Raw genomic sequence first — 17,790 nt, 5'->3', positions numbered from 1 at the left:
TGAGCCTCTTCTTCTCCAAATAACTACTGCAAACCACATCCTTCTCAATCTGCTTATTGTATTTATTTCCTGGTCTCCCACTACAATTTTTACCTCCCCCCCCCCCCCCCCCCCACACACACACACACAAGCGCGCACGCGCGCAAGCGCGCACACGCACACACGCACACACACACACACACACACACACACACACACACACACACTCTCTCTCTCTCTCTCTCTCTCTCTCTCTCTCTAAACTGGTGATCCCTTGACGTCACAGAATGTGTCCTATCGACCAATCCCTTCTTTTGGTCAAGCTGTGCCACAAATGTCTTGTATCCACAGTTCTATTCACTACTTCCTCGTTAGTTATGTGATTGACCCATCCAGTCTTCAACATTCTCCTATAGCACCACATTTCAAAGGCTTCTATTCTCTTTTTGTCTAAACAATTTATCATCCATGTTTCACTTTCTTACAAGGCTACACTCCAGACAAATACCTTCAGAAAAAATCTTCCAAACACTTAAATCTATTTTTTATGTTAACACTCTACTTTAATATCCTCTCAACTTTGGCCATCATTAGGTATTTTGCTGCTCAAATAGCAAAACTTATCTACTACTTTAAGTCTCTCATTTCCTAATGTAATCCCCTTTGGATCATCTGATTTAATTAGCCTACATTCCATATCCTTGTTTTGTTTCTGTTGATGTTCATCTTATGTCTTCCTTTAAAGGCACTGTCCATTCTGTTCAACTGCTCTTCCAAGTCCTTTTCTATTTCTGACACAATTACAATGTCATCAGTAAACCTTAAAGTTTTTATTTTTTTTCTCCCTGAACTTTAATTCATACTCCAAATTTTGTTAGGTATCCTTTACTGCTTGTACAGATTGAATAACATGGGCGATAGGCTACAACCCTGCCTCAATCCCTTCTCAACCACTGCCTCCATTTCATGCCCCTCTTCTCTCATAACCACCATCTGGTTTCTGTAGAAGTTGTAAACAGCCTTTCACTCCCTGTATTTTACCCCTGCCACCTTCAGAATGTCAAAGAGAGTACTCCAGTTAGCTTTGCCAAAAGTTTTCCCTAAGTCTACAAATGCTATATGTACATTTGTCTTTCCTTAACCTGGCTTCTAAGATAAGTGATAGGGTCAGTATTGCCTAGCATGTTCTTACATTTCTCCTGAGTCCAAACTGATCTTCCCCAAGGTTGACTTCTACCAGTTGCTCCATTCCTCTGTAAAGAATTAGTGCTAGTATTTTGCAACCATAACTTATTAAACTGATAGTTCAGTAATTTTCACAGCATTTTGACTATTTTTCAACCGTGACTGTCTCAGAAAATATTTAAACGTTTTTAACTGCCGCTATCAGTCACAAAATTTGTTAACTAATGTATTATTTACTGTGTGACATGTTTCGAGGGTACACCTCATCCTCAGGCAATATGGCACTACAAAAACAATTTCACAATAGAAACATGCAGACGTTAAACAGTCTTTTCATAAATTCTGTGGTTATCCTGTTGTGAAAATTTGTGAACAGTGATTAAGAAAGCCAAGAGAGCCACAGAAATGGATACACCTCAGCTCATCAGAACTACACTGCTACTCCATAAGAACAAAGTGAGTGACTGTTACAAAACATTTTCATGCACACATCAGTCCAGCTTGCAGTGTGACATTGCCTCTTACTAGGTTTTCTCTTCTTCCACAGTATGACCACAGCATTTATGAAAAGACTGTTTAACATCGGTATGTTCCTATTGTGAATTAATTTGTGTAATGCCATATAGCCTGAGGATGGGGTATACCCTCTGAGCCATGCGTGGCTCATGTTCATGCCATCTCTTATTTAATATCCTGTTTTTACCATACTGTCACCTCGTTATGCTAATTTCAATTACTGGTGTCACTGAGTTGTTGCCTTGCCTGCCCGTGAGTGGCAGCACCAGTGTTTATCGATATAGGCCCTCCGGTATTATCTTTGCTGGATTGTTATTACTTCCCGGTCGTCGTGTGTCGACCAGTCAGTTGGAACACACCAGCAGTGGTGTTCGGACCTGGTAGCCGGACGGTTGGGATGCATCAGAAGTTCGGTCGGGTTGGAGCGGCAGCGAGGTTCGGATAGCCATGACTCGCCTGACCGTTGCCGGCACACACGGCTCGAGTGTGAACTGTCTCGGTTGATCATCGACTGGTCATCTTACCGGACGACGTGTATTTGCTTGCCGATCGCTTATTGGTTGCCGGTGTGTATCTCAACTCGTGGTTCGTCCTTGTGATTGCACAGTAACTGCTTTTAGCATTCGTCACGTTCTTCGTCCAAGTGTTTGTGAAATTGTATGTAGCCTGTGATGTCAACTGCCCAGTTGTTTTAGTGCTGTCTCCATGCTGATGTGTAGCAGTTGGTCGATTGGGGCAGTCACGTCGTAGCACCAGTGGGGCATGCAGTGCCAGAGAGGCACGGATAGCCATCACTCGCCGACGATTGCCGACACATTTGATATGAGTGGGAATGACTTTGGTGGATTGTCAGTCGGTCGTCTTGTTGGATGACGTGTATTTGGCCGGTGATCACTTATAGGTTGCCTGTGTATACCGACTCGTGATTAGTCCTTGTTATTGCACAGTCACTGCCGTTAGCATCATCTAGTTCTTCATGCTAGTGTTCGTGAAACTGTGGGTAGTTTATGTGAGTTTTACTGACAACTTAATTTAAATGTTGTCGGCATACTGGTTCTGAATTGGTCAGTTGGCGTGGAGTAGCAAGGAAGGACAGGACAGCCATCACTCGCCCAACAATTGCCGATACACATGTTTCAGTGGCAACAACCTTGTTTGACCGTTTGGTCGGTCCTCTGATTAAACAACGTGTATTTGAAACTTCCTGGCAGATTAAAACTGTGTGCCCGACCGGCACACAGTTTTAATCTGCCAGGAAGTTTCATATCAGCGCACACTCCGCTGCAGAGTGAAAATCTCTTTCTGAAAACGTGTATTTGGGTCATCCACCACTTACGGGTTGTCTGTGATCCATTCTAGTTGTTGTTCCACTGTCTCTGCTGTTAGCATCATTTGAGTTTTGGTGCAAGTATGGAGCAGAACTGATCTCTGTCGGTTGGGTTGCCGCTGGATTGAGAATGGTTGGGCCGACGCCTGTTTCACCTAAGCGAGCGTTAGTGTTTGAATTCCAGGCTGAGCCTCGAACATCTGAGTGCCTTTGGGTGTACTGCCTTTTTTTATTTGTTCTTGTTGTTTGCACTTGTATGGCTTCTAGCTGATTTTTACATTAAGATTGTTTTGCCCTTAAGGCATAAGATTCTTTAGGCTTTCAGCCTAATTTAAAGAACTGTTTCACGTAAGGCCTTTGGCATTTTAAAAATTTTAATGTTGTTGAATTTTAAGTGTCGGGCTTTCAGCCAATTTTGGATTCAAATTGTTTGCTCTGAAAATCTCAGATTCTTTGGGCCGTCAGCCTAAATAAAGAACTTTTGTAAGATAAGGCTTGCCTTTTAAATTTCTGATTATGCTTGCATTTTAGGTTATTGGCCTTCAGCCGTTTTAAAATTAAAGTGGCTTTCAGCCAGTAATTAAGTCCCAAAAATTAAAGCTGTGTGTTAAAAAAAATTCTTAAGGTTCTTGTAATGTTTTATCAAGTAAATAAAGTTGTATGTTCAAGTGTAACTGACAGCCGCTTATTTTGACCCCTTTCCACAATTTAAACTAACTGTCCTGTCCTGCAGGTTCAGCAGGGCGTCTCACCCTCAAAACATGTCACACAATAAATAAATAATACATAAGTTAACAAATTTTGTAGCTGGTAGCAGTAGTTAAAAACCTTTACATAATTTTCACACCACTCAGCAACAGCTTTCTTTGGAATTGGAGTTACTACATTCTTCTTGAATTTGGAGGGTATTTCGCCTGTCTCATACATCTTGCGCATCAGATGGAAGAGTTCTGTCATGCCTGGCTCTCCCATGACTATAAGTAGTTCTGATGGAATGTTGTCTACTCCTGGGCCTTGTTTCAACTTAGATCTTTCAGAGCTCTGTCAAATTCTTCTCGCAGTATCCTATCTCTCATCTAATCTTCATCTACGTCCACTTCCCTTTCTATAATATTGCCTTTAAGTTCATCCCACTTGTATAGACCCTCCATATATTCCTTCTACCCATCCCTTCTTCGCTTAGGACTGGTTTTCCATTTGAGTTCTTCATAATCATACAGCTGCTTCTCTTTACCCCAAATCCCTCTTTAATTTTCCTGTAGGTGGTATCTATTTTTCCCCTATTGTAATATGTTTCTAAATCCTTACACTTGTCCTCTAGCCATTCTGCGCTTCCTGTAACTCTCAGTTTTTAAACATCTGTATTCCCTTTCTCCAGCTTCATTTGCTGCATTTTTAAATTTTCTCCTTTCATCAATTAAATTTAATTTCTAGTTGGCCTCATCTTTTTACCATTTAATTCTCTGCTGCCTTCGCTATTTCTTCTCTTAAAGCTACCCATTTGTTTACAACTGTATTCCTTTCCCCTATTCTCAAATGTTGCCTAACGCTCCCTCTGAAACTCTCAACAACCTCTGGTTCTCTCAACTTATTAAAGTTCCATCTCCTGAATTTCCAACTGTTTTGCAATTTCTTCAGTTCATTACCAATAAATTGTGGTCCAAGTCCACCCTTCCCCCTTGGACATGTCTTACAGTTTAAATTCTGGTTCCTAGATCTCTGTCTAACCATTATATATTCAATCAGAAACCTGCTGGTGTCTCTAGGTTTCAACCACATATGCAGGCTTCTTCCATTATTCTTAAACCAAGTGTTAGCAATGCTTACATTATGTTATGTGCAACCAGACTGGTTCCTCTTTCATTCCTTTCCCCCACCCCATATTCATCTACTATTTTTCTGTTATGGAATTTCAGTCCCTCATCCCAGTTAAATTTTCATCTCCTTTAACTATCTGAATAATTCCTTTAATGTCATAATACATTTCTTCAATTTTTTCATCATCTGCAGAGCTAGTTTGCATATAAACTTGTACTACTGTGGCAGGTGTGGGCTTCGCCTCTATCTTGGCTATGATAATGCGTTCACTATGTTCTTCATACTAGCTTACCCACATTCCTGTTTACTTATTTATTATTACACTCACTCCTTCATTATGCCTATTTGACTTTGTACTTATCACCTTGTACTCATCTGAGCAGATGCCTTGTTCCTCCTGCTGCCAAACTTCACTAATTCCCATTATATCTGACTTCAACCTATCCACTCCCCTTTAAGTTTCTAACCTACCTGACTGATTAAGGAACCTAAATTCCATACTCCAATCTGTAGAATGCCAGTTTTGTTTCTACTAATGACAACATCCTCCTGAGTAGCCCCCTCTGGAATATTTTACCCAAGAGGATGCTATCATCATTTAACCATGCGGTAGAGCTGCAAGTCCTCAGGAAAAATTACAGCTGCAGTTTGACCTTGCTTTCAGCCATTTGCAGTATCAGCACAGTGAGGCTGTTTTGGTTGATGTCGCAAGGCCAGAGCAGTCAATCATCCAGACTGTTGCCCGTGCAAGCACTGAACAGGCTGCTGCCCCTCTTCAGGAACCACATGTTTGTCTGGCCTCTCAATAAATACCCCTCTGTTGTGGTTGTACCTACAGTACAGCTATCTGTATCGCTGAGATACACAAGCAAGGTCCATGGTTCATAGGGAAAGGGGGGGGGGGTGTTTATTGTCTACAGAGGGGTTAATAATAAATTTACACTTTTAATAACAGGATAATACCACATCAAGTAGTCTTCGACTGACCATCTCCAGTTTCAATCAAATTTCATGTTGATGTTCCCTGTAGAGAAAACCTAAACTAGGCACAATTTGAGCTCAGATGCAAAAATTAAATGTTTTAGGATGGTTTCAGTGGTAGGCTAAGAAAAATGACAGCTCTATAGTGGTTTTGGCCAAATTTAAGATGGCTTAAAATTGAAACTAGTAGTAATTGAAAATATAAAGGGGTACATAAAGTCTGGGAACACTTTCAATTATTGATTACACAAGAACCAAACACTGAACGGATGTCAACATATTGCATTTTGAGAAGAAACTCTGAAAGTTGTTTGTTTTTTTTTTAACATTCGATATGCAAAACATGAGTGACTGGCAGACGTCAATATGGTAATTGAATTTTTACCATACCCGTTCAAGCATGTCTCCCATGTGCGCTCCACATTCTCTTCACTCACACTGGGACGTCCACTTCTCTTTTCCGGGCACAAGCAACCCGTCTTAATGAATTTGTTGTGCCAATGGTGAATGGCCTTCCTTGTTGGTGGCTTCTTACCACATTTGGTTCTAAACATCCATTGAACAGCTGAACCATACTGTTTTTGTCGAACTCAACACACAGAAAGTTCGCTCCGCACCTAAACTCGCCATGTTGGTGACTAGCGCTGACTATCGGCGATTTACTAAACTATGCTGTGGCGGTATACATGAAAAAAACGTTCAGGGTTTCTCTTCAAAATGACATATGTCTGATACCTGTACAATTTTTGGTTCTTGTGCAATAAATAATTCAAAGTGTTCCCAGACTTTATGTACACCCTGTATATTTGGGTCAGATGAATTTCTTTCTTTACACAACCATTTTTTTTTTAATTTCAGGGCTATAACATTCAGCTTTTTCATGCTACGTGAGGTCAGATTTGAGGAACAGTTGAACATGACAATTTTTCAACCATTTTGGGGCTTCAGTACTCTTGGTGCAAAGCACGTTGAGAGCCATTTAGCATGTTTGCAGATAAGTTAGTTGTTATCAATTTTACCAAACTGCAGCAGTTATTGTGAGTATTATAGAGGTTGTTAAAGTGTAAACATGCAATTAATTTATCAAATTTCTTTGCACTTTCATGCTATGCTACTAAATATTACCACTTGTTTTCTTACTTTTTTGTTGATTAGAAAGAGTGTTTCTTTACTAAAAAAAGTTTTGTTTGCTTTGAAGACTCTGTGGATAAAATTTATAAAATGATCTTCAAAGTTATAGAGTCAAATACACTGGTGTAAAAAATTAGAGCAGCAGACAGAAATTTTCCACAGCTGCATTCATTTTGCCACAAAACAGTATAAACAAGTGACAGTAGAGTAGAAACAATGTAAAGGATGCAGAATGTAAACAACTGCAACATGCATAATGGTAGACAAATATTTTTTTTGTTTTTTCCAGCTCAACGGATTTGCACACACATCCCCAAAACTGGTTAATGTGCTCGGTATGGGGTGTGACCACATCTGGCACCAATACAGGCCTGACAATGATGGGGGGCATGCTGCCTCACGTTGAGGCAATAATGCACATTCTCTATAATGCACATTCTCTCTTGAAGAGTGGTTGGTGAATTCTGATGTGACGCAAATTATCTCCCTAGTGCTTCCCAGACATGCTCTATAGGATTCAAACCGAAGAGTGAACAGGCCACACCATGCATACAATATTTTCCATTTCCAAGAAAACATCAACAACCCGTGCTCCATAAGGTCGAGCATTATTATCCATCAATAAGAAGTATGGGCCTACAGCACCTCGTGACAGCTGCAGGTTGACAATCTGTATGTTTATCACATGAATTAGACACAAGATTGAGAAATAGTGGTTTGTTGCTTTAATTTCGGACACCAGTGTATTTGTAAACTGTCATATGTAAGTTTCTATACCTATTTGTAATTTTCAGGTCCTGTAATGTTGTGGTTTTGCTGCTTTTTTAATATTTATGATATCTAATCATATTCATGAAATTATGACACATGGGAAATGTCCAAAAAGGAGAACAGACTACAATTCAACAATAAATGACTTGTATAAAATGAAACACATTCACGCACTGTTGATTCCAGATGCACACTGGCTGACGTATGCTGTGTTATAATTTTTAGTGGCAGTCTAATCGTTAGGGTGATAATTATTGATGCTGCCACCAGATGTGTCTGGAAACTGCTATGGGTGGATATGGCTAGCACGTGAAAAAGTACATTTGTACAAATAGGTTTTTTTCTAATTATAATCGTAAATTATTAACTTTTGAGTTCTTCCTTGCCAGTTTAGTTGTTGAGCCTACAATACAAGTACAACTTCCTTGTTTAGAAGGTAAACATAAGGTGTTGTATCAAAGGGTGTTTAAAATTATGGTGTGTACACAAATGAATCAAGATGTGGGCACTGACATAATCATCTCACACAACTGGTTGTTTGGAAAATTCAGAGTACCATCAGGCCTTTCTTATCGCTTAAGAAACTGGTGTATCACTAACTAGATTCCAACCTGATCAACAAAGATTGTTGATACCACATCACATCCTGGTTATGACAATGAAACACATTCAATGATCTGTTTCTAATATTAAGCCTTATTTCTTGCTCAGTTTGAGCCCTTACGAAAAATGAAGAAGAGAAAAAAAAAGGGGGGGGGGCATCAAATTGGTTTATTTGCTTTTGATAAAACAAGAGCAGCTGCACTAATAAATAAAACAAAAATTATGTTCAATATGTCAGGATGAAGTCACAATAAACCTGTTGCTCTGTTATCCTCCTGAAAGGTTTTAACATGGTGATAAAGAAATGTAAACAGCAGAAAGAATCAACTGTACTTTCCCAAATCTTTGCCATTCTCCTCTAAAATTGTCAGAAAGTCTCAAAACAAGATTCAAAAGCCTACATAAAGAGCAACATTAATCAGGTATAAAGTGAAATTTGTGGTCGGATTGCAGGATCTGATGGCTTTAAGCCACATACATTTTTCAGCAAAATTATAATAATCAGTAATGATATTCTTTTTTGTTATGATGACCTAAAGTGAGCTGAAATAAAAAAAATGTGTTTCTTCATACTGAGATTAGTAAATGTTGACAGCTGCTACAAAATGTTGGTCAGTACCATGCTGTGGCTTCACAAGTCTTTTCTGATAACATAAAAACTATGGTTTTTAGCTTTCTTTGAGTAAGATGAGTTAGATTAGAAGTGTCTTACATGGGCTGTTAAGTGTAACAACAATAAAATTTTTGTAAGAGCTGTAAATCATAAGATTAATGAATACTTTGGGAATGCTTGACAGAAGTATTTTCATGCTCATAATTTGAACCTTATCTGTAGCACCTCCAAAAAAAAAAAGAAAACACATTTTCAGTAGAAAAACACCTGCTCTCTCTTAATAAGTAGAAATAAAAAAAATAGGTGGTGTTAATATTTACCAATTTTGAATCAAAATATGTAGAAACTTAATAAAACTGAACTGTTAAAACTGTGTTGAGCAAAAAAGGTGTGTATGTATCTCATACGTATATTTATATACATTCAGCACCAGATTCAGCACTTATGCAGTTTAGCAGGTACGGAAAAAATTTTTCATTTTTTTCCAAAATTTGATCGATTATAGTCAAATGTGATACGCTGATTACGAATACGATATTTATTTTCGCCCCAGTCAATTATTTACATCAAAAAAATTGTTTTAAATTTTTTTATTTTTCAATATTTTGTCGATTACAGTATACGTTCATTTTAACGGAAGGGTAGGTACGTATTTTTACTAATTAGCCACAATCAAACGCCAGTGCAAAATTAACAAACTTTTAATAAACTCCCCCCACTGTATATTTACACATCTGTAGCGTAGCCCACTTGAGGTTAGGTTGGGAGGTTTTTTTTTTTGGAATGCGGCCGCGGCAGCGGCCGCCTATGATTCGAAAATATTGAACTGGTGATCATTCACCATATAACATCCATTTTCATTTAATGAGTTGATGATGAGAATATGCTGCTCATAATTTTAAACGAAAATAAGTAGAAATAAAAACAAAACGGATTAGTTTACAGCTTCGGGGTTTAAACCTTTTCTTAGTTTAAACCTTTGCTTAGCGTATCCCGAAGCTGTAAACTAATCCGTTTTGTTTTTATTTCTACTTATTTTCGTTTAAAATTATGAGCAGCATATTCTCATCATCAACTCATTAAATGAAAATGGATGTTATATGGTGAATGATCACCAGTTCAATATTTTCGAATCATAGGCGGCCGCTGCCGCGGCCGCATTCCAAAAAAAAAACTCCCAACCTAACCTCAAGTGGGCTACGCTACAGATGTGTAAATATACAGTGGGGGGAGTTTATTAAAAGTTTGTTAATTTTGCACTGGCGTTTGATTGTGGCTAATTAGTAAAAATACGTACCTACCGTTCCGTTAAAATGAACGTATACTGTAATCGACAAAATATTGAAAAATAAAAAAAAAATTTTAAAAAAATTTAAAACAATTTTTTTTATGTAAATAATTGACTGGGGCGAATATAAATATCGTATTCGTAATCAGCGTATCACATTTGACTATAATCGATCAAATTTTGGAAAAAAATGAAAAATTTTTTCCGTACCTGCTAAACTGCATAAGTGCCCCAGATTCCACTTTAAACAGCCTACTTGTTTTCCAAAACTTTTGTAAATCCCATAAATCTTGTAGCTCTCCACTGAAAGCCTCATAAAACCAGGATTTATTTACTAGCTCAAATTTTGCGCATATTTGTTTCTATTCTACAAGGAATAACTAAGTAAAATTCCATTCACGGTGGATATGGGTATGTAGGAGCCACTGACACGCTTCCTATGGATGTCCCACATTCCGTGTCAACTGGCATGTTCAATAAGCGTCGTTGACTTTGGCTGGTGAGGTAATGTAAACGGCTGTCACGCTACCTTTCGGTGCACATGTCCAGTTTTGTTTTTTGTTGGTGACGCCACCTAATGTGGAAAAAAGGAAGAAGAAGAAGAAGAAGAAGGACGAGAAAGCAGAAAGGTCAAAAAAAAGTATGATCTGTAGCCCGCTTTAGAACTCGTATCGAACATTTCTCTAAATCCAATATTCTAAGTTTATTTTTGCACGAATGCAGATGTCATTTCATTTCAGATCTTATATGACATATGACAAATACGCAACCGGGTAATCAGCTAATTAATAAATAATTCCGAATGCACGGAATAATATAACAATCCTTAAAAGACTACTAATGTTAAATCGAATTCATATGAAAACACCACATATTTAATATGCTGTTCTCGTGCGAACTAACTCTCATTATGATTTAATTTCATGTTACACGTTACGCATTGATTATCCTACTAACTTAACTTTAGAGACAAATTTGTTTTGAGTTTGCTAAAAAATGTCACGTCCAACGATAAAGGTTGCATACAGCTCAGTCAACAGTTATCATATACTCACCATATTCACAGCGACGTGTTTTGAAATGGAAATCAGGAATACTTCTTTAAATATTCTATTCGTAAATTTCTTAACGCCAGCAACATCTGGCACATTGTTTGTAAACAAAACTTGACGTTTAGTCGAACTGCACGCAGTGTTGCTAACTCTAAAAAACCCGAGTCGCTAGATTCAACATCAAAAGTCGCTATAAAGTCGCTAAAACTGATTTTACTAGGGGTGTACCGAAAATTTCGTGCTGTGAATGGTGCAATAAGCCAGTGTGTGTGTGTGTGGGGGGGGGGGGGGGGGGCGGGGTAATAAAATATTAATAAAAATTGTCTCATACGTAATTGATATATTGTCTTAATTAAATGACGCATCGCTTGCAACAACATACATATAAAATACGCTAACGTTTAATTTAACATGTTATCATAATTGACGCAACACATAAATTGTTATTTCAATCACAGTAGTCAAATATACTAGAAATTAAGACTATTCGTATGTAAGAACGCCGGTGATTGTATGCATTTATTACAACCAGGTTCAAGAATGGCGCCGGCCGAAGTGGCCGTGCGGTTGAAGGCGCTGCAGTCTGGAACCGCTACGCCGCTACGGTTGCAGGTTCGAATCCTGCCTCGGGCATGGATGTTTGTGATGTCCTTAGGTTAGTTAGTTTTAACTAGTTATAAGTTCTAGTGGACTAATGACCTCAGCAGTTGAGTCCCATAGTACTCAGAGCCATTCAAGAATGGCATTCGTGTTAAAATAAGGCATGGAAGTTTCATTATGGTTTCTCAATTTGAGGTTACAGATTTGGGTGGGGCACTTTGCCGGCCGACCGCCATGTTTGACACGTTTCCAGCTCCAGTTCGTGAAGTGAAGTGAAATGTATTTCCATTTCAGTTTCTATTACAGGGCGAAGATAAATGATCTTGAGCGAAATTAAATTTTCAATTTTCTTTTTTTCATTTGAGATTGATGGAGCCAATGTGTGCACTTTACGTTGTAACTTATTTCATGTGTAATTCCACTATTTTCGAGAGAGATAAGCGTTATTCTTTGTTTTACTTGTCGAATGATTTTCATTGAGCCGTGGATGAATAGCTGATGTTCCTGTTCTGTAGGAATATTGATGTAGAACTGTCTGGGGAGAAAATTTAGTTGTAAGAAGGAAGTTACTTAATGTGAATGAAGACTAAGTAAAGCCATTAATAAGTGTTTTCTGTATTTCAGCGTGAATGCTTGGAGCATGGCATTCAGCCCGATGGGCAGATGCCATCAGACAAAACTATTGGAGGGGGCGATGACAGCTTCAATACATTTTTTAGCGAAACTGGTGCTGGGAAGCATGTGCCACGCGCAGTATTTGTGGACTTGGAACCGACTGTTGTTGGTAAGTACAGAAACAGATTATACGCCGACGTAGCATTTTCCGTTGGTTTAGCACAACAAACAGTCAAAGACTGGTTTTAATAGAAGAAACTGCATATTCTTGTATTGCTGAGTTCGGAAACCGGTGGATACTGGGTGTTACTATCCTACGCACTGTCCCCCTGCTTGCAGATTTAATTACGAATTGGAGCCTGCCCCTTTTGCAAGTACAAAATTGTTATCTTATCCAATCATATTCACTGGTTTTTCATTTATTTTACCAGAAAAACCCCAAATTCCGTTTTATTCAGGTTTGAAATAAATTAGATCACATTTAAGTTGCGTATATACTTTTATTATGTATGTTCCGTTAAGAACGTCGCGCATGCACCTTTAATAATTTATTATTGCTGTATTTTGGTGTTATTTTTTCTGCCAAATTTGTTTTTGTGCATTTAGTATGACCTGTGGACAGTGGTAAAAATTTGAGGCTTGGGTATGGGGAATTATGGTGTCGTTTGTTTATGGATTGTTTTAAATTTCAACAAAATTTCTCCTACTCCTTGGTGAATTATGGATTCCCTGTGCTATAGTTTTTGGATGTTGTAATTTTCTTCTAGGGTTATTAAACAAACCCATACGCCCACCAGATAGTTCTCCAAGGCTTCACTAGTTAACTGAAGCCTATAGGCAATTCTAAGTATGCAAGACCTCAAAAAATACTTCCATTTGAAGTGAAACTTTTGGACGATGCCCTAACATCTGTTTTTGCAGAGTTTATGTATTTAGACCCATGCCTGATTTTATAGTAGGGTGAAGTGGGGTAAGTGTAGCCACGTTTTGGCATAGTTCAACTTTGACACCAAATTGCCAAATTGTTATTGAAGATATGATTTTGAAATTTCTCATGCTTAAAGTTTGACTTACTGACTTTTAAACAATATACATTTTGTTTCTGAAAGAAAAAATTATACGGTCAAATAATTGTTTTCAAAATTTTGTGTTGTGAGGTTACACTTGCCCCAAGGTTCGGGGCAAGTGTAACCCCGCATTCTTGTACCCACACAGAGCATTGTAAAAAGAGACTTTGGGTAAGTGACCTGATTACCCAATTTTTACTGAATTTGAGGATTTTTAAATTATTAAAATACCTTAAATTTTACTCAAGATATGAACTTTTTTGCACTCGCCTCTTTGTATATTATGAAATAGACAGAAACTGTTAGGTAAACTAAAAAAAAATAAGTGTTAGCCTAAACCATAAAACACTGAAACTGAATGCATCATAGATTTATTTTTGTTTTAGGCCAGGTATTTATTAGTTTAAATTCTACAAAAGTAATATTTTTTTCTTTAGTAGGCAATTTGACAAAAATAATAAAATATCTAGTCTCAAGAGAAAAGAAAAAAATCACTTTATAAGTTCACTTTCTATTATTTTTCACGGTAATTGAAGTAAAGTTGTTGGCAATTTGTGTTTAATGCTAAACTGCCCTAATTCAACTTATCATATTCACACTTAGGCCCTAACTGTTATTTAGTCACTGAATGCTGTATGAATCAAATGTAACACCAAATGTCAGGTCTCCCTTGTGACCAAAAGTAGGCTAAGGCAGCACTGAAATGACATTAGAGGAGGAAACTTGCATCTCATCTCTTCTATCAGGCCAATAGAATGTGGTGCCATGCTTTCTTATTTTTGGATCTGAGGAAAATCACTTCTGGATCTCCTAAATCAATAATTTTGGTAACTTGGCCAATAAAATGAACTTTCTTACATTTTGTTGTAAAAGCTACCAGAACATACTTTTCCAACTGTAATTTTATCTTTGGCTTCAAAAAAGTTTGCCTCTTTTTCTTCACAGCTTATCATTTCTTTCTTGAGATCATCCAGTGTTATCTTCATCACTACTTATTAAAGATAGGCCTCCTTCAGTTTCACTTTCTTCACTTGTTGATTAAACTTCCAGTCTTTTTTCTTGTTACCCACGTGCGCAGTCGGGGATTTCTTTTTCCACAACATTCTGAGATGCCATTTTGGATAAAGTAACAGCACTTTGTTTGGAAGATTTACTTTTCATTACCAACCCCTTTTGTATGCCGATAATGCTTTTTTTTTTTTTTTGCTTTCTTCTTATTATTCTTGTTTCCTTTAAAATCTTTTTCTTTATAGATGGCATCTTGAAAAGTGATAACTTCAGCTCCTGGTGCAATACTTTTCTTCTTTGTTTTACCAGTGGGACTACACTGTTGGACTGTTTCCAATAATAACCTTTCCAATGACAAATCATAAGTTCCAGAACATAATGAAACATTGGTTAGCTTGGGAATGATTGAGAAAGAACTCTGATACTGAGAGAACTACGGGGCTCAGTAGATGTAGGCCTATAAAATTCTGGAGGTTGTTCAGCTGGAAGCTTCCCAAAAATCTGAGTACTTTCTGTTAGAGACTTTGTTTCTGCCAAAGATTTGGTATGAGCTACATATCTTTTATATGCCTCGGGATCATCTTTAGTTTTATCAATTACTTCTCTACTGTAAGGGAATATTCCTGCTTTTTGAAAACCACTTTTCACAAATTCAGATGGTGTTTCATTCCATACAGCATTGAGGAGATTGGAACAGTCACGTTTGCTCAGTTTTACTCCTTGATGATGTCTCTGGTGATGAGTTAACTTATGGTCCCAGGTAGATTTCACACATGTGTAACCCCCCCCCCTCCCCCCCCCCCCCCCCCCCCCCCCCCCCCCCCGGTTACACTTGCCCCAGCCGATTGGTTACACTTGCCCCGCATGGGAAAAAGTTAGGCTAAGTGTAACCATGCCTGGCATATCAAGAGCTTTATCAGTAGAGTAAAACGAATCTCATATTTGAAATTATCATGCAAAAGTTAGTTTGTAACCAAAAAATTGTGCAGTTATCTTTAAAACTGCGAGAATGACAGACCACCAAATTCTGAGCATGTCACTCTCTCGCAGAGTGAAAATGTAGACGTCAATTCAACTCCAAAAATTAATTACCAATTTGTCAGATTTGACAACTTATGGTTAAATATAACAAAGAAAGTAGTAAATTAACATGTGTGATAGGTCAGAGGTAAAAATACAGCTTTAAGGCACCATAAGCCGTGGTTACACTAACCCCATGGTTACACTTACCCCACTTCACCCTATTGGTCCCTCTTTAATTCCATGCAATGGCATTTTAGCTCTGCAACCACGAAAATAAGCAAGGTGGCAGCTGTTCCCCCAGTCACAGCATAAGACATGGGGTAGTTGGTATTCTACAGCACAGTGTAAATGAATTGATCTTAATGGTTTTTCCTGAATTAACCTAATGTGTGTCCTGTCCTGTAGTCTGCTTGGCTGGCATGCAAACTAAGCAGCCGCTTCATTCGTTTTTGTATTTGTAGTTGCCTATTATGAAAATGTACACTTTCAGTTGTCACTGGAAATGGTTTGCAGATTTAGTTGTTGGTGACAGCGTATGTTGTATCTGCTGGTAAAAAATGGTGCGATGGTTTCTAATCTATGTTTTATGCATTTAAATTGCTTCAGTGGTGTTCCAAATTTCTCATCTGCAATTCATTTTTTCCATTGCAGATGAGGTGCGTACTGGTACCTACAGGCAACTGTTCCACCCTGAGCAGCTGATTACTGGCAAGGAAGATGCTGCAAACAATTATGCCTGTGATCACTATACAATTGGAAAGGAAATAGTGGATCTTGTGCTGGATCGTATTCGCAAGCTTGCTGACCAATGTACTGGGCTTCAGGGATTCCTGATCTTCCATTCCTTTGGGGGTGGTACTGGTTCAGGCTTTACTTCACTCTTGATGGAACGTCTGTCTGTGGATTATGGCAAAAAAAGCAAACTGGAATTTGCTATTTACCCAGCTCCTCAGGTACGTTAGTTTTGTGAAACCCTGTATGTTGCCTAAAATATTGGAAGTTGTGTGTGCTTTCTATAACTAAAGTATCGTGTTAAATTCTCAGGTCTCAACAGCAGTTGTGGAGCCATACAACTCCATCCTTACCACCCACACCACTTTGGAACATTCAGACTGTGCTTTCATGTGTGATAATGAAGCTATCTATGACATTTGCCGCCTAAATTTGGACATTGAACGGCCGACTTACACCAATCTGAACAGGCTGATTGGCCAGATTGTATCCTCAATCACGGCATCTCTTCGCTTTGATGGAGCTCTTAATGTGGACTTCACAGAATTCCAGACCAACTTGGTGTCCTACCCTCGTATCCATTTCCCACTTGTTACTTATGCTCCTGTAATCTCTGCAGAAAAGGCTTACCATGAGCAACTTTCTGTGGCAGAAATAACCAATGCTTGTTTTGAACCTGCCAACCAGATGGTGAAATGTGATCCAAGACACGGAAAGTACATGGCATGTTGTATGCTGTACAGAGGAGATGTTGTGCCGAAGGATGTAAATGCTGCCATTGCAACAATTAAGACAAAGCGAACCATCCAGTTTGTGGATTGGTGTCCAACTGGCTTCAAGGTATGTGTGGTTATATTACTATCTGTGATTTAGCTGCTAATTGACGTTTTATGGGGCAGAACGAAAATATTGTGTGTATTTACTAAACCTTTCTGTTACTTGTTACAGGTGGGACTAAATTACCAACCTCCTACTGTGGTTCCTGGTGGTGATCTTGCAAAGGTTCAGCGTGCTGTTTGCATGCTGTCAAATACAACTGCAATTGCAGGGGCCTGACCACAAGTTTGATTTGATGTATGCCAAGAGAGCGTTTGTCCATTGGTATGTCGGTGAGGGTATGGAGGAAGGAGAGTTCTCAAAAGCCCGTGAAGATCTGGCTGCCCTTGAAAAGGATTACGAAGAAGTTGGTATGGATTCTATTGAAGGAGAAGGTGAAGGAGCTGAAGAGTACTAAGTTTGACAGATGGAAAATGCCATTTTCTGATTTGTTTGTGACGTCATTTAAGTTGTGATTTGATGTTCAGATTTTTTTACAGTTGAAAGATACTTGCTCATTCCACTTTTTGTGTAATAAAATTTGTTTTAGCATAAGTTGTGTAATGGTTATTTCAGAAATCCCGAGTGAATTAGCAGTTAAATCTACAAATTGACAAATTGTTAAAACTGTGTATTGCTGGTATGCTTGATAGCCTTCTGGTGTG

General features: G+C 38.3%; 2 protein-coding genes and 1 pseudogene across 4 annotated transcripts in view; 1 reads left to right on the top strand and 2 right to left on the bottom strand.

Annotated features, from left to right (window-relative positions):
* LOC126210404 (speckle-type POZ protein-like) overlaps window positions 1-11,373 on the bottom strand; it is a 711,709-nt gene extending 700,336 nt beyond the window's left edge. For both annotated transcript variants that reach the window (XM_049939650.1, XM_049939646.1), the window contains exon 1: window positions 11,268-11,373. The gene's annotated coding sequence lies outside the window, so the exon portion shown is untranslated. The remainder of the gene's footprint in view (window positions 1-11,267) is intronic.
* LOC126210406 (speckle-type POZ protein-like) overlaps window positions 1-17,790 on the bottom strand; it is a 517,155-nt gene that overhangs the window by 100,634 nt on the left and 398,731 nt on the right. The window lies entirely within an intron of this gene.
* LOC126210410 (tubulin alpha-1 chain-like) lies at window positions 12,459-17,680 on the top strand (annotated as a pseudogene).

Source organism: Schistocerca nitens, chromosome 10, assembly GCF_023898315.1.
Source record: "Schistocerca nitens isolate TAMUIC-IGC-003100 chromosome 10, iqSchNite1.1, whole genome shotgun sequence".
NCBI classification, from domain to species: Eukaryota; Metazoa; Arthropoda; class Insecta; order Orthoptera; family Acrididae; genus Schistocerca; species Schistocerca nitens.
This window is presented reverse-complemented; position numbering and strand designations above follow the sequence as displayed.